Source organism: Protopterus annectens, chromosome 7.part0 (assembly GCF_019279795.1).
Source record: "Protopterus annectens isolate FY-2018-M chromosome 7.part0, PAN1.0, whole genome shotgun sequence".
In the NCBI taxonomy this organism is placed as follows: domain Eukaryota; kingdom Metazoa; phylum Chordata; order Ceratodontiformes; family Protopteridae; genus Protopterus; species Protopterus annectens.
Genome location: NC_056739.1, coordinates 85,618,620 through 85,646,081, shown reverse-complemented (window position 1 = coordinate 85,646,081; position 27,462 = coordinate 85,618,620). Strand labels below are relative to the sequence as shown.

At 42.7% G+C, this 27,462-nt stretch overlaps 1 protein-coding gene across 4 annotated transcripts in view; it reads left to right on the top strand.

Moving 5' to 3' along the window:
- Positions 1-27,462, top strand: part of UBE2T (ubiquitin conjugating enzyme E2 T) — a 370,592-nt gene that overhangs the window by 113,913 nt on the left and 229,217 nt on the right. The gene's annotated exons all lie outside the window — the stretch shown is intronic.

Sequence of the window (27,462 nt, the reverse complement as noted above, 5' to 3'; positions counted from 1 at the left end):
TCTGGGTATGGGAAGAGTTTGAAAAGGACATGGTGAATGTCTTGTGTGGCCATACAGTCTCTGCAAACTGTCCTGCAGCTTAAGAGGGCGAGATGAGGTGTTGCCCTGGTTTTTCTTTGCAAGAGTAGAGACCTTGACTGTCAATGTTAAGAGGTGCTGAAACGAACACTTTGAGGAACTCCTGAATCTGGTGGAGATGCCCTCCTCTGTATAGACAGTGCCAGAAACATAATGGGATTAGATAATTTTCTGTAGAAGTAGAGCTGTTTAATCACAACAGTGACCTAGAACAAGGATGAAGGAGTTAATGTGATCCTTCTGGAAATACTAATGGCAGTGGACATTGTTGGTGTTGTGGTTCACACACCTTTTCAATGTCGCATAGAAGATGGGGATAGTACCTCTGGATTGGCATACAGGGGGTATTCCCATTTTCAGAAAGGGGAATATGAGATTGTGTTCTAGTTGTAGCTAGGTCATGCTCCACAATGTCTGAGAGAGCTTGTGTAGGGATAGTGTAAAGGAGAATTCGTGCAGTAGTTAAAATTCTCCTGCCAGGTATAAAGAAGATTGGCTTTGTTTTGCACAGATATTGTAGGAGGCATGATAGTTTTTCTGTGTGTGTTGCAGGCCTAGAAAGAAAGCACTTGTTTATGTACCTTGAAATGTCTATTTGGATGTGCTGTACCATTTATACATCCCACAGCTGCTGCTGCATGCTATTTTGGGCCCTCTGTTTAAGAAGCAAGTTATGTCACATGTTCTCTGTTAAGCTACATGTTCATGGAGGGTGTAGGGCTTCACAAAGGATGACTCTTTATCCTCCCATTGTGAGTTTCACAGATTCATATATATATATATACTAAGGCCATAGAGTGTCATAACCATTCTCACTTGCCAGTACCCTCCCTCAGGCAGCCCCTCCTTTCTCCATGAGGACTATACGAGTCGATCCTGGAGTAAACTTATCAATACCCTTCCAGTCATCTAGTTTGTTTAAAGGAAGTTCGTGACTTGCACTACTTTAACATGTAGGGGGAGTTTATTCCAGGGGGTTGAGAAGCGCTGAGTTACAAACCCATCTTTCTATAACCTTTTATTGGTTGATGAAGATTTAGGTCTCTGCTTCTAATATTGGTGGAGATTTTGGACTTGCAGAGAAACAGGAGGTCCAAGATAGTCGAATCTCTAATGGAACCGTAAGCATGACTGAGATTTCTCCATCAGAAGTCCAAAAGACATTGAATAAAGTGATAGAGCTTCCATCCTGTCTTAGTAACTCGGGAACTTTATATCCGTGATCTTTCTGGTTAGAAACCTTAGAGGGCTTTGCAATTGTTTTGATATGTATAGTTAGATCTATCCCAAAGATGTCAAGGCCATGGGAAAAAAAGTTATTATGGAAATGTTTAGAAGTGACATTGGAAACTTAAACACTGGACCCAACCCATTTTGGTTTAGTCAAGGGCAGGTCATGCCTACTCAGCCTGGTGCACTTCTTTGAGAAGGTCACCAAAGCAATGGATGAGGGCAAAACTATTCATACTGCCTACTTTGACCTGGCCAAGACATTTGACACAATACCCCACTTTGGCATTTTTGACAAACTCAAGAGGTTCAGTATATACCCTTATGTAGCTGCCTCACACAGAACCCAGGAAGTTAGAATTGGGAAGTTCACCTCTACAAAGAGGCCAGTCACAAGTGGAGTCCCTTTGGTATTGGTCGTAGGACTGCTCCTTTTTGGCATTTACTTCTCTGAAGTCAAAGTTAATGCTGAGTCTCACTAAATTTGCAGGTGATTGGGGGATTCTGTGACTGCTCCTAATTTGCAGCGATACTAATGTCCTTCCATATCACTGTTGCATTATTTATCATCTCTGGGATCTCTTGCTAGGGATGGCCCAATGTCCGGTCAGTATACCAAAACCTTAATTACCTAGCAGTGTCTTATTTCATATGCATGTGCCCTACACAAGTGTAGGGCATAAGGTGACGTATGAATGCTCCCAACCCAGAACTTCATTGTTGCCAGTCCAAACTCCATTATCGTACATCGGTTTGAATGCCCTTCACTTTGCTGATTTATACTGAGCTTATGTCTTGCAGATAAGTACCCCATTGAGATTCCTTTTTCTTATATTTTTCATTGGGTTACATGTCATCCAAGAAAGGGAAATGTCAGCGTGGGAGGCTTGGGTGCATCTCACAACCACACCCAGTGTTCCATTTGTCAGGCTTTTGAACCCATTTCTGTACATAACCATATTTCTTCCCTTCCCATTTATTTTAAGAACCAACATCTCAAAGCTGTTGACCCAAGATACCATGACAGCATCGTTTACCCCAAGGTAGAGCCACCACTCAAAAGAAGGCCAAGAAACCTAGGACTGAGCCTGCTGCTGTCCAGCCTACACCAGCCATCTCTCTTGAGGTACATGAGAACCTGGAGGACAGTCCAGTATTTCTTTCTGTTTCTTCTGTTGTGACTTTCTCTAAGGCTGGCATGGAACCTGCTTCTCACACATCATTGGAGGCTTTGCAAACATCCCCATGGATGTTGAGGGGGAACCGTGGCTGGTTTATTACAAAGGGCTGAAAGTGATTTCTCACATCCTTGTTAGGGAAGAGGTGTGGGTACCTTGATCGAATCTTAGACAGGGGTCCAAATCACCACATTTTGTCAGGGGAGATCCCATTGAAGACAGAAAACTAAACCTATGGTGTTTGCTGCCAAGGATCCACAAGCTGAATGGCAGAACTTCACCCAAGGGATATTCAATGCGTTTATGACATTGAAGCTCCCTTGGGGGGGGGGGGGGGAGGCAGTTCTTGCAACCCCTTGGTCCCCTACTCTCAAAAGGGCAAGGGACCCCAAGTCCTCAGGTGAGGACTCTGACTCTGATGCTGACTCTTTTTACTCTCATTTGTCTTCATGTTTAGACTGTGGGTTGGAGGAAAAGGAATGGGTCAGTTCTGATTCTCCTTTGGAGGCATAGTGCTGAGTATGATGGAACATTTTTAGTGGGATTGCTCCCAGGTATCTGACATCCAGAAAAGGTACTGTGAATTAATAGAAACAGACTCTCTCTCTCCTAAAACTTTGCTATCTGCTTTATGGGATACCTTTTCTGCTGCTTCCCTGGCACCAGACTCCCAGCCCCTAAGAAACCTGACATATTCTATAAGGTTGCCTGGTCACATGGGACCTGATAATATCCCTGGCTGTGTTCTACATGAATTACAAAGTGAACTGGCACCACACCCATAGGCTCTGTTCAATCACAGCTTCACCTCAGGCTTTGTCCCTACTGAATGGCTAACTGCTGTGGTCATCCCACTCCACAAAGGAGGAGCGACTACAGACCCTGGTCTGGTGTGTAAGGCTATGGAGCGCATCATTATAGATCTTATTAATGGTGACATTGGGAATCTCCAAACTCTGGACCCCCACGCAGTTTGGATTTGTGAAGGGTAGATCATGCCTGCTCAACCTGAGGGTAGATCATGCCTGCTCAACCTGGTAAACTTAGTCTTTCACTAGAGCTGTGGATGAAGGCAAGGTAGTTCATACAACCTACCTCGATCTGGCCAAGGCCTTCAATACCATTCCTCACTCAGGGTCATAGACTCCCCAAACTAGGCATAAACCCCTACGTCACAAGAAGGTGGGTTGCAAACTGGATCACTGATGGACTCTGGAAGTCTAACTACCGACCAGTCACAAGTGGTGTCCCACAGGGATCGGTCTTGGGTCCTCTTCTGTTTTGGCATCTATTTCTCTGAAGTCCAGGCCAACACAAAGGGACTGGCTAACCAAGTTTGCTGACTATTGCAAACTGGGAGCCATTATTGACTCTCCAAGAGAAGACCTCCCTGAGACCATGATTGGTGCCAGAACCATGGCCTTGAGTTCGGTGCCAAAAAATGCATAGTCATTCCCTTTGGGAAGAACTCTGTGCCCATGAACTACCACATCAATGGTAGTCCACTAAACACTGAAGGTGTAATAAGATATCTGGGAACACAGATTGATAGCAGCCTCTCCCTTGACAACCACATTGCCACTGTGGTCAGAAAATCCTATGTGGCACATCTCATTACAAAGGGTATTGCATCCAGGAAGAAAAAGGTTATAGTCTCACTCTACTCTTCCCTCATTAGACCTATTGGAGTACAACGCCCCATTTGACATGTACCTCACTAGACACCTACAGCAACTTGAATGGCCACAGAAATACCTCACTAAGGGAATCGTAGGACCTAAATACTTGCTGTATGTGGCCAGTAAAGTGGTGTAAAAGTGCTTACCAAAAAGACAAATAAACCAAATCATAAGCACCTGGTAGTCTGTCTCCAGTCTGTTTTATTGTATAAAAAAAATCAGTTAAGCGCTTTCCTCAAACACAGTTGACTTCATCAGAACCTCTGAAGTCAGCTGTGTTTGATGAAAGCGCTTAACTGATTTTTTTTATACAATAAACGGACTGGAGACTACCAGGGTGCTTATTTTTTGGTTTACATGCTGTATGTGGACAGATTAAAAAAAAACTCTAGTGTTACCTGTCTCATCTCGCCTACTTAGAAGCGACTTCTGCTTGACCTACAAAGCCATGTCTCTAACAGCACTGTTAGATATGCTACATCTAAAAGAAAATCCCAATCCCTCCGTACAACACGCTCCAGAGATCTCAATCTCATTTCTTCAATCAATCTCATTTCTTCAATCAACAGAACATGCTGGAGAAGACGGGCTCTTAACCCAGAGACTGCCCATGCTCTGGAACAGACTTCCCATACACGTCCGAGCACCTCACTAGCCCTCTTCAAGAGAAATCTTGACAAGTGGATGGGAAATAGAAAATTCACCCTGGGTATCACTTCAGTGACCTTGCTTGATAGGGGCTATCAGAGAATGCTTTGGGCTAGGCTTGTAAAGGCTCCTGCGCCATTAGCCTAGTTCACACCTATGATGCCTACAAATTCTTGTTTAATGCCCTTCGTCTGATCCAGCTATGATTTCTGTCTCTACTGATAAGCCTTCTAGGTTGTTGCTGTCTTCTAAGCTCCTTCCCTCTGACAGTAGAGCTATGGAGAGGATTGGTAAAGTCTGCTACTTTAGCCTATAGGGCTATAAATTACCAGATCCGTATGACAAGACACATTATCTTTCCCAGATTGGAAAGATTGCGTCTGATTTGCCTGACTGAGGGTAAAGCCTCAGCTGTTTTTCTTTACTAGGTTCCACTTCCCAAATTGCCCATCAAAGTACAGCTATGATGCAGTAGATGCCTCCTCTAGGGCTGCTGTCTCTGGCTGTGTGATGAGGTGCTATTCCTGGCTTCGCCTTCAATCCTTGCCAGGTGATATTAAAATAACTTCTGGATAACCAAAACTTGTTTAGCACTGCTGTCGTAGAGCTGTTAGACCTTTCAGGGTCAGGGCAAGTTCATGGAAGATTTGAAGAGCATCTTTTTTTTCCCATTCCCAAGTTTCAGAAGAACTATTCTGGTAACGCTGCCCTTCTGCATAGACTGGCTAGACAGTCTGCAAAACGTAAGAAGTCTCCTAGGTGTCTCTTCTAATAATCCTACTCAAACGCCTAGACGCCAAAAGCAGTCCTTTCCTGGCAAGTCTGCAGCCGTAAATCCAAAAGTTAGGCAAGTACTATCACTCTGTGTATGAAGCAACTTCACTTTATTAAAAAAAAAAAAAAAAAAAAAAAGCATCATAAGCCCTTTCGGGTAAATCCCTTCATCAGATGATAGTAAAAACATAGCATCTAATATAGTACAACACAGCCAATGAAAATCAATAGTTTACCCTCGTTTTTGCTAGAGCTGGTTTTAAAGGTACAATGGCCAGTCTGCAGCTATCTGACTTTCTGCCCTCCCCTTCTATCTCAGCCAGGTTCCCTTGTCCCTCAGGCTTTTTCTGCCTCTCCTAGTTTGGCAAAAAATCATCAGACTCTCGGGTTCCCTCCATCAGGCAGGGTTACTTTATGGCCTGGAAAACCCTTCCTTCCTTTTCCGGTATCCTCAACCTCTTGCAGAACAACTGCCAGGAGTAGTTAGACTAGGGAACCATTAACTGGTTCCTCAGACTGAGAGGGATCTTTGGTTTTATTCCAGAAAGTTTCTCATCCCCAAGAAATAAGGGTCTTGGAGACCTGCCCAGGATCTTTCCTTTTGAATGCTTTTTTCTTCAGACTTTGTTCCCCCGTTGTTTCACAGGCCTTTCTAGTTTCCCTAGACCTAAAGGGCACCTACCTTCATATTCCTATCTACCCTCTATTGGGGAGATTTTTGTGTTTCTCTGTTTCTTCCTCTCAGTTCTCTGCTTTGCCTTTTGGGCTTTCAATGGCCCCAAGGGTATTCACCGAATGCCTGGCTCCAGTGGTCACCTTTTGCAGGCATTGGGGCATTACTCTTCTATCTGGATGGCCTCTTGTTTAAGGCCCCTTCACATACCAAACTATTATAGGATCTTCACTTTACTCATCTTCTGTTGCACAGCCTGGGGTTCACAGTAAGCCTTCAGAAGTAGACTCCATTTCAGGATCACATCTTTCTAAGCTGCAAGATCCAAACTGTTCCAGTGCTAGCCTCTTTTCCTCACACCAAGGTTTTCTCTGTCTCTGCTCTCTCTCAAGAATTATTTTCTGTCTGTTCTCTCTCAAGAATTATTTTCCCTCTCTGCACTCTCAAGAATTATTTTTAGTCTCTGCTTACCCTGTCTTGTCTTCTAGTGAGGGAGTTTCGAAGGGCTCTGGCATTCATGGCTTCTACTATCCCCATGCTACCCTTGGCCAGGCTTGGTATAGGAGAGTCTCACTGGTCTCGAATCAGTGTGGCTTCTACATTGCCACCCGCTAGACTATCTGGTTCCACTGCTTTCTTGTCTCAAACTGGAACTTCACTGGTGGGTTCAGCAAGCATCTCTGTGTTCCCTTTCTACCTCCTCAGCCTTCCCAAGAACTCTTCACGGATACCTCAGAGCAGGGGTGGGGATCTGCTTCAGGCACCCTAAAGGTTCAGGGCCTTTGGTCCCCTCCAACTGAGGGCAGATCACATCAACATCAAGGAAGTGAGGGGACTTCCAAGATGGCTGCATATTGAATAACAGCTTGTTTGTACCTCTCCCAGTGTGAAAACAAAAACTCAGCAGAGAAAGCCAGTAGACTTGTGTTCATGGGTAAATTTCAGTGTGTCTGGTTTACATGTCACTAGAAGACAATTTGTTAAAGAGAAATGGCTTGGAGAAAGTGTTTACTGAAAGCATTCAAATGGTTTCTCAGCTGGGAGAGCAATAAAGATAGACAAAATTGAATAGCACGTGTGTGGTACAGCCTGTACTATTTAGTGTCTTAGCATGACTAGCCTTTTTTTTTGAAGTACTGTAGCCTGTTTGTGTGGCTATTAACTTAGAACTTTTGTTCTTATTAGGAAGCAAAAACTTCAGGATTTGACGATGTACATAATTTATTACGTTGCTAGGTTTTGGGGGGTTTCTTCTGTTTGAGGGCTTTTAAAAAAAAAATTATGTATATAGGCTCAAATGGATACAACAAGAAATAACTGTCGAACAGTATTTGCATGTAACATAAAAGTTGGATCTAGACATTTTAACAAAAAAGCAGTTGTACATAAAAGGTAGTACAGTAAACTCTCAGTTAACTGGCACCCATGGGGATTGGTAGATGCCGAATAACTGTAGTTTCTGGTTGCTTGAGAGTTACTATTAAAAATGGGCCTGACTAATACTGTACCCTATACTATTTGTTCGGTTTGATTTGTTCTTAGGTTGGGGAGAAGGAATTTATTCCTGTCTTCCTTTTTAAAACTCAAGGTATTTTTCTAACTGGGTTGGGGAAGGAAAGCAGAACACATGAAAATAGTACTGTATTTCTTCAGACAACAAACCCCCCCCCCCCCCCCCGTTTGCTTGAGCATTCTGGTTGTTTGAGTTCCAGTTAACTGAGTTTACTGTAATAACTGTATAAGAAAATTTTCTGTAATGTCTTTCAACCTGAATGGTCTTACAGATAAGATTAGTGAACTTTAAAAAATGTTGCGTGCAAATTTGAGTGCAAATATGTGTGCTACAGGAGACAAACCTGGAAAGAACTGAACATGTAAATTTGATTTTTAAAATAAAAAAGGTTTTCAGGATGGTTATTCAGGAAAATATCTGAGGCAAAGGAGTACTTGTATTAATTGCAAGAGGAGCTCCAATAATAGAGGAAAAAACAGATAATAATGGAAGATGTAAGGGGCTACGGCAAGGGAGGAGGATTACACGGGCATGCATTTATATTCCACCTAAAAGTGCTATAATGTCGCTGTGGGAGAAATAATCTGCTTTCAGCAAGGAATATTGCTGATAGGTGGAGACTGGAATTTTGGTTTTAAGATGTGTCTTGGGGGCCTAGAAGAGAAAATATGTTTAGTCCACAGATTCTTAATTTTAGCACTTGAATTTGCTTATTCGTGATCAGCACTTGTTCAGAACTTGTAAGCACTAAATAACCTATTAATTACTACAGCACTCAGCCTTCCTCATTACCTAGAGGAAAACAGTTTTGGTACTTACTTTCCTCACTTGCTTAGAGAAAAACAGCTCTTGTACTCACTTTCCTCACTTATCTAGAGGAAAATAGATTGTTTTTTTTATTCAGGCATGTCCAAGGGTCAGCACCCAGTGTTCTCTCCTGTCTATCTGATGAATCTGGGCATCTTGGGACAAGGTAGAAATTGCCTCATGTACACAGACCACCCTCTCCTCCTACCACCCAACACAACCTGTGAGAGATGCACTTATCTAGCCAAACTGAAGGTAAAGCTCTCTCCAATCAAGACTGAACTTGACAGTCAAGAGGAGAAGGTAAACACTTGCACCACACTCATCGCATAGTCTCACTAAATCTACACCACCAAAATCCACACATAGAACTACAAAAACATTCACAGAGGCTCTCAATAATCTGCTCAAGCAACAGAGATCTCCAAAGCAGAAATGCAAGCAACCTCCACCCCCAAACACAGCCCAAATGACACCTAGCCCGCAGACTCAAGTGTGCCACTCAACCACAGCCAATAAGGCAGAACGTACCCAACACACTAGTCATAGACGAGACTATAATCAGGCACACTGATGTCCCACTCACCAGGCTAAACAAGGAGAAGGTTACTGTCAGCTGCCTGTCGGGTGCCAGGATCCGCCACATTACCCACGCACTCAGGTCACCCCACAACAAATACAAATATGACTCTGTCATTGTCCATGTTTGTGTGAACGACCTGAGACGTACCTCCCTGGACTACATGAAAAGAGACATCAAAGAGCTCTCCGATCTTGTAGCCCAGGCAGGTATGACACTAGCCCTGAGTAGCATTCTGCCATCACCCAGAATGATTCTGCAGTACAAGGACAAAATGATTGACTTCAACAATTGGCTAAGCTTCTGGTGCCATTCTAAAGGGATCCAGCATCTGTCTGCCTGGGATGACATGGTCGACAGACCACGATGCTTTGCCAGAGATGGCCTGCACCTGTCACCCCTGGGATTCCGAATACTGGATAAGGTTCTTGCCGCCCCTATAGTGCCCTTTTTAGGCAAGGTTCAAATGACAAATTCATCACCGTAACAGGAACAGGCAAGCAAAAACTTGAGGGTGATGCTACTCAATGCCAGAAGTCTAAATCTCAAAATACACTCACTCGAGGCACTCCTTAAAGGAGAGCATCAATATCTGTGCAGTGACTGAGACAGAGAGACCTGGTTAAAGGCTCCAGAGAGCACCCCTGCACTACCAGGCTATAACTCATACCACACTTTTCGGCCATGTAACCTGGACCGGAACACCAAAGGCGGTGGTGTATCCATATTCATTAAGGATATCCACACCTCCAGGCTAGTTTCTCAGCATAATGCAGCAGAGGTTATCCAAGTGCAACTAACTCTGGGCAAAACTGCAATCCAAATTGTAGCTTGCTACAGATCACCCACCATGCCCCAGGATTCTCACTCCTCTTTTCTTGATGTACTGGAAGCTATTAGGGTTCAACCAAACACCCTAATAATGGGCGATCTTCAACTACCCCACCATTAACTGGGAAAACTACTCGTGTACCAACTCCTTCACGCAACGCTTTCTGGAATTCATAAACTCCAGTGCCCTGGATCAACTTATCCACACCCCCACCAGGGGCAACAATATCCTAGATCTAATCATTAACCAACATGAGTGACCGGTGTTCTACACCTGAAGTCAATGCCTCATTAGTCCGATCCAACCATAAGCTAATTACTCTAGATATCCACATCCTGCCTCCACCCCCCATTAAGGAAACCATGATAAAAAATTTCTCCAAAGCCAACTTCATGCTTCTTAAGACAGAAGTGGTGAACTTCATGACACCCATGCAGATGGGACAATACAGTTAAGACTACTGAATCCTACACAATTGCACTTTATAAGCACTTACATGAGTGCATGTATCGTGCTATCCCAAACAGAACCAAGATGCTATCCTCCAAAAAAAGGAAGCCAATCTGGTGGTCCCCTGCCATAAACAAGCTGTACAACAGAAGGAAGAAACTCTTGCAAAAAGAGTAAAATCCCACAAGTGGAGGAGCTCCCTGGTCAGCCTCAGTAAGAAGCTGCGATCCCTGATGAAATCCTCCAAAGCTAGTTACAAAAACAAAATCGTCACTGATTGATTCTAAAGACGACCACAAAGCATTTTATAGCTATGTCAAGAATCTCAATGGCAATACAGCACAATGGCGCTAAATGTACAGACCCAACTGATATTGCCAACATCCTGGCAGATAGGTTCAGTGCTAATTTTACCCCCCTCTCACCCCCTAAAGAGCCCATCTCTATATTGGAAAACTGCAAAGTTCCTGTAATCATGGCTGCACAGGTAAAAAACGCACTCTCCAAAGCCAAGAACACGACATCCATGGGACCAGACAACATCCCAGGCTGCGTGAACTACAGAACGAACTGTCACCCCACCTAAATACCATGCTCAATCATAGCCTCACCTCAGGCTTTGTGCCTGCTGAATGGTGCACAGCAACGGTTATCCCACTCCACAAGGGGGGAGCCACCACGGACTCCGGGAACTACCGCCTCATTAGCCTGATGAGCCTGGTCTGCAAGGCCATGGAACGTATCATCATGGAACTTATAAACAAAGACATTGGTAATCTCCAAACTCTGGATCCCACCCAGTTCAGGTTTGTAAAAGGCAGATCATGTCTCCTAAACCTGATAGACTTCTTTGAAGCAGTCACTAAAGCCGTAGACAAGGGTAAGGTAGTTCACACAGCCTATCTAGATCTTGCCAAGGCTTTTGACACCATCCCCCACTCTGGAATTATAGATAAACTCACTAAACTAGGTATAAATCCCTGTGTCACCAAGATGGGTTGCCAACTGGCTCACTGACAGAACCCACACTGTGAAAGTAGCAGACTCCAAATCGGACTTCAGACCAGTGACAAGTGGAGTACCACAGGGTTCAATCCTGGGTCCTCTCCTGTTTGGTATCTATTTCTCTGAAGTACAGGCTAACACAGAAGGTCTTTGGCTAACGAAGTTCGCAGATGACTGCAAACTAGGAGCCATAATTGAAACTCCTAACGATGTGGACATCCTAGGGCCTCACTGAGACGGATGCCTGGTGTCAAAGCCATGAGCTCAAGTTCCATGCCAAAAAGTGCATTGTCATCCCCTTTGGTAAAAACTCTGTACCCATGAGCTACATCATAAGCGGTAGTATACTTAACACCAAAAGTGTGATGAGACCTTGGGACACAGGTGGACAGTAGTCTCTCCTTTGATAATCACATCGCCACAGTAGTCAGGAAATCCTACGTGGCGCACCTCATCACAAAAGGTTTCTCATCCAGAAAGAGGTCATTGTTCCCCTCTACCCATCACTCATTAGACCCATTATAGAGTACAACGCCCCTTTTGGTATGTACCTCAAAAGACATCTACAACAACTGGAATGGCCGCAGAAATACCTCACAAAGAGGATTACCGGCTTCAAACAGATGCCCTATGCAGACGGTCTCAAAACTCCAGCTTTACTCCGTAGCATATCGCCTACTCAGAGGTGATCTCTGCCTAACATACAAAGCTATGTCAAACCCAGAGCTGTTGGACACACTCCACTTAAAGAAATCCCAATCCCTCCGAGCTACACGCTCTAGGGACCTAAACCTTGTCACCACAATAAACAGAACATGCCGGAGGGACAGATATCTGTCCCAGAGACTTCCCATACTCTGGAATAAACTACCTATCTATATCGAACAAATCTCCTCATTAACACTCTTCAAGAAAAATCTTGATGATTGGATGGGAAATAGGAAATTCACCCCAGGGATCACCTCTGTGGCTCTGCTCAACAGTGGCAGAGGAAAATAATTTCCTTGGGTGGCAAAAGCCAGGGTATCTTTTTGGCTGGGCTTGTATAGGTCCCAGGGCCGATAGCCTAGTACCTACCTATGAATATAACAAAGGAGAGTAGATTTTTGGAGAAATTTATAAATTTGTTTGGCATGTAAGATGTGAATTCAGTACCAGGAGATGGGGTTGAATTTGCATATTTATTCTCAAAGGTACAAAAACTGGGCTAGACTAGATAGAATGTTATATCTCACAGGAACATGTGCATTTAATTGAAGGTCGTGAAAATGCACCCAATAACTATTTCAGATCATTCACCAATAATAAGTAAAATAAAAACACAAGGTAATAAAAATGAGACACTGGCGCTTTTCCACCCATCTGTTGAAAGGAGAGGAATTTAAGGAATGTTTTTTTTGGAATTGATAGCAATCCATTACCAATCTACAGAAAAATCCCCAGGAATAGATGGTATTCCTGTGGAAGCTAGGAGGGGAAAAACTGAGATCTGGACGGTTGTTAACGGTATTTTTAAGAAAATTACCAGCATCCTGGAAGAAAGTGGTGGGTAACGGTAATACCTAAAAGAGGGTTAAGATCCATTGGATCCAGATTCATACAGGCCCATTTCAATATGAAGCCATGATTATAAAGTGTTTGTCTATAATGGCTAAAAGAATGGCAAAAGTGATACCAAAATTGATAGATATGAACCAGTGTGGTTTTGTGGAGGGGAGGCAAACATTTGACAGTATCAACAAAACTTTGATGATCCAGAGGGAAGCAGAATGTAAGAAAATACCACTGTTATTTGTGGGTCTTGATGCAGAGAAAGCATTTGACAGAGTAGACTGGGACTTCATGGGCAGGGTAATGGAAGCATTTGCTTTCCTTGATACAATTATAAGGTTCATTTAGGAGTATGAGGGATCAAAGGTGAAAATTAAAGTGGGTGGGGGTTCTCTCTGACTTCTGCTTGAGTAGAGGAACCAGGCAGGGTTGTCCAAGTTTCCCCTTTGTGTTATATTTAGAACCTTTGGCAAAGAAAATAAGGGACTCAGAAATTCAAGGATAATAATTGGTATGGTAATCAGAAAACTCCGACTCTTTTTACTGATGATATTCAAGTGACATAGTGTTGTGGAACATTTTTAAGACCGCTTCAAATCTTCTCGGGATACAAAATTAAAGGCAATAGAGATAAATTATGTACCCACACATGAATTGGACCAACAATATCTTATGTTTATGGGGACATGATAAAATTAAGTATTTAGGGGTAGGGATTAAAAATGACTCTGTTGTGGCAGCTAAGGATATGTTGAATGTACAGAAGATAATACAAAAATTGAGAAACTGGAAGCTTTATGGATATATGGATACTAAGATGCAAGCAATTAAAATATTTAGTCACTTTAATCGTGTACACACGTCTGACATATTTTTATCAACCAGAGGAGAAGCTGCGGATAGCAATTAGAGTTGAAGGATTTTGTCTGGGAAGGGAAGCCAGCAAGGGTCAAGTGGGATAAGATGATTCTTCCACTAGAATAAGGCAGACTAGGATTACCCAATTTGAGGGTGCATCTTGGAGCAGCACAGTTAAGCTGTTAATACGCAGCACAAGCAGAAAACTATAATTCGAAGTGGAAAGGAATGATGCAGGGGAAGCTCAAGAATTAATGAGAGATTGGGATTTTGGATTCAGATTCTTAAGGAGAACAACAAATATCATATGGAGTATTATATTCATAAAATAGTAGGGAGTATTAAACCAGCACGAGAATGGAAAAAAACGATTCTGCCAATAGGGACAACTGTGGTTAGGGATACAGATAGGAGGCTGGAATTTGTTGGAGAAAACTGGCAAAGGAACAAATGTATTGGAAGTAAATAACTAGAAAGAGAAAAGTAATAGAATGGGAAGAGGCCAATTATTTGGACTGCAGGGTAGAGAGTTTCTTCCCCATCAAAGATTGATATCAAGAGTATAGGCAGAGAAATACAGGGTCCTAAATGAAAGACAAGCACTGGTAGAGTTTTTAATAGAGTCTAGAACAGAAGCTGCCATTAAATAATTAGTAGAGCATGTAAAATATTGCATTTTGATAAGAATCAGAGGAGCCTTAGGAAGGATTGGTAAGAGACATTGGATAAGCAATTCAGAGACAATGGGGGATATGTGTACATCTCCAAATGTGTAATGAGCTGGCAGATTTTGGGGATTCCCTGCGGACTGCTCTGTCGGAGGTGCTGGGTGAGCAGATTGGATTGACTGTGGAGATAGCTTATGATACAGAATTGGAGTTGCCTAGACATAGTAAAGCCTTGCTGAGTCTAATTATGAAGGCTGTCAAAAAAGCAATTACTAGAAAATGGAAGTCAAAGGCTAGACCAGCTTTATTAGAAGTAGTGAATATAGTAACAGAGATAAAAATGGAATTTAGATCTTTAGGAAAGGAATAAACTACATAGGAAAAAAATGAGAATTGTGGGAACAATGTATGCAGAGAAGGAATGAGGTTTATTAGATAGGATTTGAATGAGCCTTATAATGCTCAACTGACAATGATTGGATAGATTATGTGATGTATAATGTTTAACTACAGTTTCAATGGTGTCTAAGTAATGTTTGCAACTAAAGTAGTGTTAGTGTTGCTTGTCTTAAATGTATATAAATGTAAGATTGCCTATATCATATATGATAATTTAATAAAGATGTTTTATTGGAAAAAAAAAATCAAGGAACTGAGGGCTCTTACTTTGGCTCTTCAAACTTTTTGCTTGCTCTGGGTACCAGTCCCTTGAAAGTTTTTGCAGACAGCACAACAGTCATGTGGTACATCAAGAAGCAAGGGGGCAAGAGGTCTTGCCTTCTTTTGTAGACTAGTGCTTCAAGCCTGGAAAATGGCCATCAGTCAGCAAATGACCCTACAGGCAGTCTACGTACCTTCAGAGTGAAATTTTGTACCAGATTCTCAAATCGGGTCCAGGACACAGCTTCACGAATGGATGCTTCACAGAGATGTGTTTCTAGACCTAGTTCATCAATGGGGTGTTCAAGTGGATCTTTTTGCCTCCCTAATGAATCGACAACTCCCTCAGTTCTCTTCCAGAGTCCAAAGTCCTTTGGCTTGGACAGTGGACCCCATGCCTTCTTGGAAGGGAGTGTTCCTTTATGCCTTTCCTTGCCTTCCTCTGTTTTCCAAGGTCCTTTACAAGATCAAGAAGGACACTAACTCCCTTTTGGCCCAGACAGCACTGGTTCCCCCTCTTATTCCACGTGGCCAGAGGTAGTCATCACAAATTACCTCACTGTCCACCCTCATTTGTCCAGTCTTTCAACTGACACTTTGGGTGATAGGGTTTTGATTCCTTTCTGACACTGATTTTCTGAGGATGTGCTTAGCTTCCTGCAGGAGGCCAGGAAACCCAATACCAGAAAGTCACATGTCCAAACTAGAAAAGATTTTCTGTCTGGTGTTTTAAACATCACCAGGATCCCATTGTGGTGGATGACCCCTTGGTTCTTTCCTACCTGTGTGAACTGCTGCATGCTGGCTTGCTATATTCTTCAGTGAAAGCTCACTTGTAAGATATTTCTGCTTGTCTGCCACTTACTCTTACTTTGGCCTCTAGATTGAGGTCCAGCAGCTTCTAAAATGCATCCTTAATTTCAGATCCCAGTAAAACCCATTCTACCTTCTTGAAATCTTGATTTTTGTCCTTAAACTGATTCAGGCTTTTTTTTTTTTGTCTGCCACCTCTTCCTTGCAACATTGCACCTGGAAGACTTTTTATTGCTTTCTTTAACCTCTGCCAGAAGGGTATCTGAACTTCAAGCTTTGATGGTGGCCCCTCCTTTTTTGTTTTTCAAGAGACTTGGTGCTTCTTTATACGAATCCTTTTATGCCGAAGGTGGTTAATGAGCTATCCAGCTTCCTTCTTTTTTCCCTTTGCCACAGTCTGCTAGTGATATAGATGTTCTTCGTGTTTCATTGTTGCAGTCATCACCTGTGGGTTATCCCTCCTGTGGTAGTCCTCTGCCGGCCCGAATACCAGAGTCTGTTTTTCTGCATCAGCTGCGGTCGCATGCTGTCTGATGTCAGGTAGTCAGTGGTGTAAAGGATAGCAGCTGACACCATTACATTAGTCTTTCTTGCCGTGGAGCCCATAGCAGAAGCAGTTCGCAAGTGTGCCAGTTGAAGGAAAAACCTCTTCCTGATAATGTCCAATCTAAATTACTTGATGCACCCTTGGATAAGGACCCCTTGTTTGGAGAAAAAACAGAAGTGCTTAAAAAGATGGAAGACTAAGCAAAATCTATGCAAACAATAAAAGATTTCCTTCATGTACAACAGCTTAGGTCAAGCAGGAACTTTCCTTCAAAACACTTGTATTTTCCTGCACCTAGCAGACAAGGCAAGGTACGCCCCGCAGGGACAGACCACCCAAACAGTGGACCCCTCCCACTCCAAAGGCAGGGAGTTCTAGGCCATCCTTCTATGGCAAAAACTTATCAATGACTCCCCCCCCCCCCCCTGCCCTTTTTTCGCTCAACAAAAACTAGGAGAAAGGTTCTCCCTCTGTAAAGAAAATTGACTCTCTCTGACAAAGGACCAATGGATCTTAAAGATAATTTTTCAGAGATGCAAATTCTCCTTTAACGAACTCCCAATTCTATGAGGGTACCCAGACTTGCCTTCAAATCAGTGGGCAGAGGCATTGAAACAAGTCCAAACTCTCGTATCCCAAGGGGCAGTAGAACCTGTCCCCTCAGATTAAACAGACAAAGGCTTTTATTCCAGACTATTCCTGGTTCCCAGAAAAGAGGGCACGTGGTGCCCCATCCTGGATCTATCCATTCTGAACACCTTCCTAGTGGTCCTCAAATTTAAAATGCTAACCTTACAGCAGCTGCTGCCTATGCTGACAAAAAAATGCCTGGTTAGTAACCCTAGCTCTAAAAGATGCCTACGTCCACATCCCCATAAGGGAATCATGCAAGAAATGCCTTTGCTTCAGAGCAGGCTTTCAGCATTCAGTTCTCTGCGCTACCCTTTTGGCTTATCTACTGCTCCCAGGGTATTTACCAAATGTTTAGCCCTGCCATAGCCTTCTGCAGGCAGAAAAATATACAAATGTACCCTTATCTGGACGACTGCCTCATTCAGGCAGACTGCAAAGAAAAGCTCCTCAGGGACGTCCTCTTTGTCAAAACCCTGCTAACCTCCTTAGGGTACACCATCAACGAGAAGAAATCAAAGCAAACACCCTCCAGGAAGATCATTTTCTTGGGAGCACTGCTGGACACAGCATCCCAAATGGCCTTCTTATCCCCAGAAAAGCAGAGCTTTTTGCCTCTATTTCACCCAGCTGGCTTCCAGAACTTCCCTCACTGCCAGGAAGTTCCTCCAAGCCTTTGGGTACATGGCATCTTGCATCCTTCTAATTACTCTAGCCAGGCTTCACATGTGAAAACGTCAGTGGTACCTAAAGAACCTTTGGTGTCAGCACTCTCTGCCTCCAGAGACCTCTTCCTCCGATCCCCTGTATAAGAGCTGAGTTTCTTTGATGGGGAAGGGCCTGTGCTCAGACCAAGGGTCTTTTTTTCACCCTTTGCCCAAGCGGGTAGACCATTACCACTGATGCCTCCAACAGCTTGGGGCACTCACCTAGAAAGCAGGTGCACCCAAGGTCTTTGGGATGCACAGCACCTTCCCATACACATCAACCTGAAGGAAATTATGGCGGTACAAAAGGCTCGGACTTCCTTCAAACCCCATTTCAAGCCCGGGGTTCTGCTTATCAAAATGTACACCACAGTAATGTGGTACACAACCTAGGAGGGACCCAATCTTGCCCTCTGTGCAGGCTAGCCATAAACCTATAGGTGACGGCCTCTTCCATGGGACTACACCCAATAGCCCAGTACCTACCCAGGATCAACGACACTCTGGCAGACCACTTGCAGAAGGACCCCTAAAATGGCAGCTCCACAGAAAAATCTTTTTACGTATCACTCAGGAGTGGGGGACTCTGGAGGTGGACCTCTTTGCTTTACACCTCAACCATCGGCTGAAAAAATTCTGTACCAGGCAGTCTTTGTGTACGCATTCCCTCCTCTGCCTCTTATTCCAAAGGTACTGATCAAAATAAAGGAGGACAGACTGAAAGCCATCCTCATTGCTCCATATTGGCTCAGACAGCATTGGTACCCCTTACTATGCAGCATGACCTTACAGCTTCCCAGGCAGCTTCCCTGATCTCAGACTTCTTGACTCTGGTAGGGGGGGAATGCTGCACTCAGACTTGCAAAGCTTCCCTGATCTCAGACTTCTTGACTCTGGTAGGGGGGGGGAATGCTGCACTCAGACTTGCAAACTATCAGCATGGCTAATACTCTAAAGGCAAACAAGGGGCCCCTGTTAAACAAACATGTCCTAGACATTATCACAGAGGCCAGAAGGCTCCGCACCAGAAAATCTTATGCAGGAAAATGGGAAAGATGTTGCTCCTGGAGCCAGTCCAGAGGGGGCAATACCTCAACCTTCCATCCCTCTTATCCTGGACTACCTAGTGAAGCTACTTAGTGGCCTCTCCTTCTCTATTGAAATCCACGCCTCAGCCATCTCTGCTCATTTTGATACAGAACAGCCCCTGTTCTCCCATCCTTTGATTGAACAATTCCTCCGAGGGGCTTCTAATATATCAGACCTCTCAGAAGGCCACCCACTCAAGCCTGGGACTTGAATTATGTTTTGGAAAAACTTACTTTACCACCTTTCGAACCTGCTGCTTCAGCAGAACTAAGATTCCTGTCCTGGAAGACTGCTTTTCTCCTATCACCTCAGCCAGGAGAGTTTCAGAACTTCAGGCACTGATGGCCGTTGAGCCCTTCATCTTCCATGCAGACAGGGTCTCCCTGAAGACTAATCCCTCCTTTATGCCCAAGGTGGTATCTAATGCAACTCTCAATCAGGCCATAAGGCCATACATCTACCCACCCTCTTCCTAACCCTCAAAACAAGGGTGAGAGAATTCTGCACTCACTAGATGTGCAGAGACAGCTCGGATACTATCTGGACCATATCAAACACTTCAGGAAAATGAACCAACTATTTGTCAAGCTTTGCCCCAGGGGCAGAGGGGAAGCCCATTTCCAAGCAAATCCTTTCCAAATGGATATCGCACTGTATCCATTTCTGCTACAGATTGCATGGAACCCCCCCCCCCCCAAGTCTATTAGAACCCATTCCACTAGGGCAGCCTTCAGTTCCACAGCATTCCTCAGAGGAGTTCCCACCTGGACTTCTGTCCATACCTTTACCAAGCATTACCACCTGCCACTATTTTCTAAGGCTAGGGCAGGGTTTGCCTCTGCAGTTCTGCATGGCATGCTGACCCATTCCTATAAGCCTACCACCCCTATCCTCAGCTTTGGGAATCCTCCCACAGGTGATGACTGCAACAGTGAAACAGGAACATAGTACAGTTGTGTACACCCACTCTCCTTCCCCCTTGTATCTTCTTCTTTTATTTATGACGCAGAAAAACATTGACTCTGGTATTAGGGCTGGCCGGGGACTACCATAGCAGGGATAACCCACAGGTGATGATTGCAACAGTGAATACATTCTAACATCTATGTGTACACAACTGTACTTTCTTCATACCTTGGACTTGCATAGAAAGCTCATTATTTAGACAAAACAAAGGCTTTTCGTAAATTTGATCAGCTTTTCGTTTCATACCAGGACATTGGGGTTGACCGTTTTTAAGCAAACCATTTCCTCCTGGATTTCCAAGGCCATTTCTTTACTTTGCAAACAGTTGCCTGCTTCTGTTGGGGCTCCTTTTACTAGTGCAGTGGCTTCCTCAGGGGCTTTCTTCAAAGGTTTTTACACCATCTCTATACTTGAAGTGGCTACTTGGTCCTCTGTTCACACATTCACTAAACATTACAAATTGGAAGTAATTTCCAGAGCTATGGCAGGCTTTTGCCAAGACTACCTGCATGGGTCTGTGGACTGCTGCTCCTTGCCTTCCTCCCTAACCTCTCAGTAGCTTTTGTGCTCTCCCAAGGGTGATGAATGTGATATGGATGGACACGGTGCAGGTTTGTAAAATCTTACAATAGTAGATGTCCTTTTCACTGTTTGCAGTATACGCTTCCTTCCTCCAACCCCCTGTCCTTTTTTCTCCTTGTCCCATGGGTGGTATTTTGCTTCTAGCCGATGTTCTTCTTGTCTTTTCTTTTTCTTCCTCTTTCTGTATGTACACGCAGTCCTTTCCACTGGAGGTCCTGGTTCTCCTGAGGCATTTCACTTTTGGGTTGGGAGCGTTTGCCAGTCACCTTTATGCCCTATGCTGCTGTGGGTAGTGTACATCTTGTAGATCAGTGTGTGTGGTGTACCTTTTAAGAAGCATTCCAGTTAGTAGGCACATGCATGCACGTACTAAGCACGTGCAAGCAAGATTGCCATTTTGAGTGAGCAGCTAGTGAGAGCATGCATGTATGTAGCCCATTCGTTTAAGTTCAGTGTTGCTGCCATACATCCTGATGTTTTTGTATACAATAAAGTACTTGAGCCTTAACATCTTCTTAATTTACACAAAGTACTGAGCACATGCAAGCAAGAGTGCCATTTTGAATGAGCAGCCAGAGTGAAAGCAAGCATATATGTAGTCAGTCAGTTAGTTCAGTGTTCCTGCCATCCATCCGGAAGTGTTTGCATACAATAAACTAATTAAATGAACACCCAAGCCTCAATGTCTTCTTAATGTACACAAAACAAGTGACACATCTGATTTACAACGCTCCTAGGTAATTAAGGTTTTGGTATAATGGCTGGATGTTGGGCTGTCCTTGGCAGGAGATCCCAGAGGTGATGAATACTGCAAGAGTGAAAAGGACAACTTTTGTTACAGTAAGAGTTTACACAACTGCTCTTTCTCCAGGAAGAGCTGACACAGACCACTTGTGTCAGAGCCATGGATTAAAACTAAATGACAAAAATTAATAATACTATCCTTCTGGAAGTTCTCCACCCCTCGTAACTATCATTGACACCACCCCCTAAGAGTCAACCCAGTTGTCGGGGACTTGAAGGGATACAGACAGTAATCTAGGCTTTGACTATCGTATGTCTACAGCAGTGAGGAAGTTATTCTATGGTTTGCAACTTTTATAAATAATGGTATAGCATCTAGGTCCAAGGAAGTTCTTGTTCCACTGTATTCAGCATTCATCAGACCTGTCAAGTACAATGCCCATTTTGTATGTAGCCAACCGGGCACATCCAACAGTTGGAATATCCACAGAGGTTCCTCATTAAAAGAATATAGGGCATAAGTAACATGCCCTATTCAGACAAAGCCATAACTGTAGATCAGTATGTATATATCTATACCTTTAAGAAGCTTTCCGTGGGCTTGCACATGTGTATAAATACTGTACACGTGCAAACCTGACTGTCATTCTGTAGTAAACTGTTGAGATGCAAGCATGCATGTCTGTGTAGTCTGTCAATTAATCAGTTTGTGTATATTTTGTATTGCGGTTATCCATCCTGATGTTTGTGTAATAAAGCATATAAACAAGCTACCCCATCTGTTCGTCTTTAATTGTAAACCAAGACAAGTGACATGGTGTCAGAATGGGATCCAGAATCAAGACCAAGAGGCACTCATGTTGGAAGAATATAGAGGAATAGATCATCCCTACTGCACGTGTAACTCGCAAAACAGGTCAGAAATGAATTTCAGATACTAAAACTTGTTCAAATGATTTCTTGCTCAAAAACTAAAATGCACTCTGTGCTCAAAACGAATTTCTAGTTAAACAAAATGTTGAAACTGCGACATATTGATAAATATTCAAAATAGTTATGAACATTTTTGAAACCATGTCCGAATCGCATAAAATGTACAAAATAAAGGAAAACCGCATTTTGCGGTACATACTACTTTTTCTCATTAAAGCTATTCAAGATATCGGACATATACAAAATGTTTGCATGTTTGGGCAGTATCAGTACAGTTTTCACAAAATACAGCCATTTCAAGCAAAGTACAGTATTTCGAAGAGTTTATTGTACATTTGAATGTACAAGTACTTGCTGTGTGTGCATGTTCAGACATAATTACAAGGGCCATATTTTCAGTGTGTTTGGACATAAAATCACTTTACTATGATTCCGAATGAATATGGCTTTACTGCCATTAGAGACGTCTTAAACACAAATATGGTACGGGCAGGCAAGTTGAAACCTTATGCCAACTTTTAGAAAGTGTCTTGGAAAATTAACATATTTGTGTATGGTAAGTATTATCAAACAGTGGGGGTTGTAATAGGCATCCCCGTTGCAAACTGCTATGCTACACTAGTTCTAAGTGAATGGGAAGAGCAATATATAAATTCTGACTCCTGTTTTCAAAAACAGGACGTGATGTTTCTAAAAAGATTTGTGGATGATATTTTTTTTCACATGGGAGGGAAGTGAAACTGACCTTATTGCATTTGTGGAATACCTGAACTCCACTACTGAACTTTTGCATTTTTCTATGCAGTATTCAGATTGTACCATACAGTTTTTAGAGGTTGACATATGACATGATGGATTGTGCATACAAACTTCTATTTATAAAAAGAATGTGAATAAAGACCAGTATGCATCCCCCCATATTTATAAAGGAGTGGTTAAGAGTCAAGCTATGCGTATGAGTAGATTAAATACTGATGATGCTAATTGTGTTAGACAAATGGATGAAGCTTTAACTTCCTTTAGGATAAGAGGGTATGCAAATGAAATGCTGAATGAGGCAAAAAACTATGCTTTATCAAATAGGCATACCGTGTGCACCCTTTTCTTTAGTGAAGGTGCTAATAATCAAAATAATAATAATGGTGATAAACAGCCTACAAGTACTCGTTACATTATGGGGTATAGTAGATGCAGTGATGGGATTGGAAATATAACTGACAATTGGAGCATTCTTGGAAGCTTTTCTGGTCTGAAGGACAATTGCTCACAAACCATTTTTTACTTGTAGAAAATGTAGTGTTTGACAGTAAAGAGGGAGAAAAGGACCTATACTGATTGGCTAGACAGAGGGACTGAGCTGGAAAAGATGTGCAGCAGGTAAGGGTGATAAAGGATAGTGAGGGGAGTGTGTTGAGCAGATGGGAAAGAGTACTTTTGAGGGGCTGATGAATGAAGAGAATGAGAGAGAAGGTTGGATGATGTGGGGATAGTGAATTGGGAAGTGAAACAGATGAACAAGGCAGAAATATGGATAGCTATGAAGAGGATGAAGAATGGAAAGGCTGTTGGTCCAGATGACATACCAGTGGAAGCATGGAGGTGGTTAGGAGAAATGGCAGTGGAGGTTTTAACCATGGCCCCATGGACTATGATGTTTGCAGATGACATTGTGATCTGTAGTGAGTAGGGACCAGTAGTTTAATGAAATCTTGGAAAGTCAGAGGATGCTTGAGGAGTGGAGAAAGTGTTTTGATGCCTATTTTTAAGAATAAGGGTGATGTACAGAGCTGTAGTAACTACAGAGGGATAAAACTGATCAGCCACAGCTTGAAGTTATGGGAAAGAGTAGTGGAAGCTAGGTTAAGAAGGGAGGTGATTAGTGATCAGCAGCATGGGTTCATGCCAGGAAAGAGCACTACAGATGCGGTGTTTGCTCTGAGAGCATTGATGAAGAAATAGAGAAGGTCAGAAGGAGTTGCATTGTGTCTTTGTGGACTTGGAGAAAGCATATGATAGGGTGCCTAGAAAGGAGTTGTGGTATTGTATGAGGAATTGTAGGAGTGGCAATTTTAGGAGTGGCAGAGAAGAGTGGTACAGGATATGCGCAAGGGTAGTGTGACGGTGGTGGTCTGCAGTGGGAGTGACAGATGCGTTTAAGATGGAGGTGGGATTACATCAAGGATCAGCTCTGAGCTCTTTCTTATTTGCAGTGGTGATGGACAGGTTGACAGATGAGATCAGACAGGAGGCCCCATGGACTATGATGTTTGCAGATGACATTGTGATCTGTAGTGAGTAGGGACCAGGTTGAGGAGACCCTGGAGAGGTGGAGATGTACTCTAGAGAGGAATGAAGGTCAGCAGGGCTAAGACAGAATGTGTGTGTGAATGCGAGGGAGGATAGAGGAATGGTGAGGATGCAGGGTGTAGACTTGGCGAAGGTGGATGAGTTTTAAGTACTTGGGATCAACAGTTCAGAGTAATGGTGAGTGTGGAAGAGAGGTAAAGAGAGTACAGGCAGGGTGGAATGGGTGGAGAAGAATGTCAGGAGTGATTTGTGACAGACTGGTACCAGTAAGAGTGAAAGGGAGGGTCTACAAGAGGGTAGTGAGACCAGCTATGTTGTATAGTTTGGAGGTGGTGGCATTGACAAAGGCAGGAGTCAGAGCTGGAAGTGGCAGAGTTAAAGATGTTAAGATTTGCACTGTGTGTGACAAGGATGGACAGGATTAGGAATCAGTATATTAGAGGGTCAGCTTAGGTTGGGCAGTTTGGAGACGGTCAGAGAGGTGAGATTGTGTTGGTTTGGACATGTGCTGAGGAGGGATGCTGGGTGCATTGTGAAAAGGATGTTAAGGATGGAACTGCCAGGTAAGAGGAAAAGAGGAAGGCCTAAGATGAGGTTTATGGATGTGGTGAGAGAGGACATGATGCAGGTGGTTGGTGTGACAGAGCAATATGCAAAGGACGGGAAGAAATGGAAACCGATCTATTGTGACGGACCCTAATGGGAACAGCCGAAAGAAGTAGTAACTTAAAGAACAGGTTATGTTATGAAGATCTAAAGTAACCAAAAAGTAAGATTGTTGAATATGGTACTTTTCCTCGCCATAATTGCTGTAGTTGAACATTCATGGAGACCAACAACACGTTTACTAATCCTCACAATAATAAGCCTTTTACTTTCAGGTGCTCAGCAACTTGTGGCACTAGCAACATCATATATTTAGCTATTTGCGTGCTCAGCAACTTGTGGCACTAGCAACATCATATATTTAGCTATTTGCATGAAATGTAAATGTGTTTATATAGGCAAGTCCCTTAGAAGCCTCAAAGACCATTATTGAGCATTACTTGGAAATAAGAAGGGGAATATTAACTATTCCCTAACGAAACGTGTTCACATAGTTTTAGTCATAGAAATCATGACTAAATCACTTAGAAGGGAGGATGTTAACACACAGTTAGAAAACATGGAACTTCAATGGATATTAGCTTACAGGCTGAGCACTTGCCAGGTTTAAATCAAATGGTTTCTATAAAAGCTGTTTTAAAATTAAAACAAAAGGCTGTTTGATGTAGTAGGCAAATAAGCTGTTTCTGCTTTAGTGTAAAGTTGCTCAATATGAAATGTTCTATGAGTTTTATAGATATTATTCAGTATATATTGTATATGTATTTAAATATTTTAAGAGTTGATTGATATAATTATTTGATTGGCTGTGTGACTTAATTAACTAACTGATGAATGTATTTAAACTGTGCTTTTTGTAGTGAATTTTAAGCACGGAGGAAGGATACTTGATATCCGAAAGCTTTGCTGCTGTTAAAGGTGTTTTCTGTTTTACGTTGGTGTTAGCTGCTTTGTTCTTTGACATATGTTGTTGGCATGGCTGAAGGATTTTGAAAACCTGGTCCACTTGTTTGATAATATTGCAGAGAATCTGAGTGTTTGAGCAAGAGTATGGTATTTTCATACAAGCTGCATTTTCTGATAAAGATACCTGTACAACGCCATTTATTCTGCTTAATTTAGATGGTTCAGAAGCCATAGAAAGAGAGTGGTCATTTGTGTATGCACCTGCTGTGTTTGCAAGGGAGGGGGAAAACGGTCATATAGTTGTACCGACTGAGTCAAGGGAAGATCCAAAGTGCTTAAAACATAAATTTGGAGAAATGTGCAACTCCCAAACAAATATTACAATGGAAAGACTCTAAACAAGTGATCAGAAGTGGGAGGGGCCTCTTGCAGCACATATAACTAACTTGAGAAACAAAGGTAAAACCTGCAGATTTGGTGATTTTAAGGGATGAGTTAATAAAAGACAGACTTGTGCGTGTGGTATTAGACTATGTTGTGAGAGATTTTGCTTTGTGATAGTGATTTAACTTGAATAAGGCTATTGAGATTTGTCAGATATGAGCTCACAAAAGCACACAAATATGCTTACAAATGAGACATACATGCTTCCAGTATCTTCTAATGTCAATAGTATGCAGCACATGGTTTAAAGAAACAGGCCCACGCACATGGCAACGTCTGTGAACCCTAAAACACACACCAATAAACCGTGTAGCTTAGCTTTCTAACAAATACCAGAGTGTGCAGTCCCTGTGAAGCACAAGGGTGAGTCAACGATGTACCCAAACCTAGCCTCATAGTCAACTGTCCTAATTGTGGTGGTGATCACATGTCTAAAAGAAGCTTTTGGTCAGCAGTGCCACAGATGCAAGTACAATCATTCCAAAGATTTTGTAAATAAATCAAGAGGCATATTCTTTTATTAAAAGAGAACAGTCGGAAAAGTTGATCAATTGGAAAGCTGTGAACCCTACCTTTTATGTTGATGGTGTGTCGTGTGATTAATGAAACGGTCAATGCAGTAGATTTATGAGCAAAGAATGAAGTATTTTGTACTGTTTGGATAAATGGGAGACCCATAGAGCTCAAAGTTGACACAAGTTCAAAGTGCAATGTTATGTCAGCAGAAACTAGAGTATGTGCTGGTGAGAAGCTTGATTTGGCAAAGTGTTTGAAGTTTGTTGCTTATGATGGTGAAGAAATTCAAACTGAAGGTCCAGTGGTGCGTTCATGTTACTCTTCTGGGAACAGCTATGAAATGGGACTACTTTCATTTAATAAGGAAGTCCACCATGTAAGCTTAAAAGACTACTGTTCTATTTTTGCTCTGTGTGTTTTTTTTTTTCTACCTATGATTTTTTCGAAGACAAACTAGATAAACTCCCAGTTGTGTACTCCATGAAGTT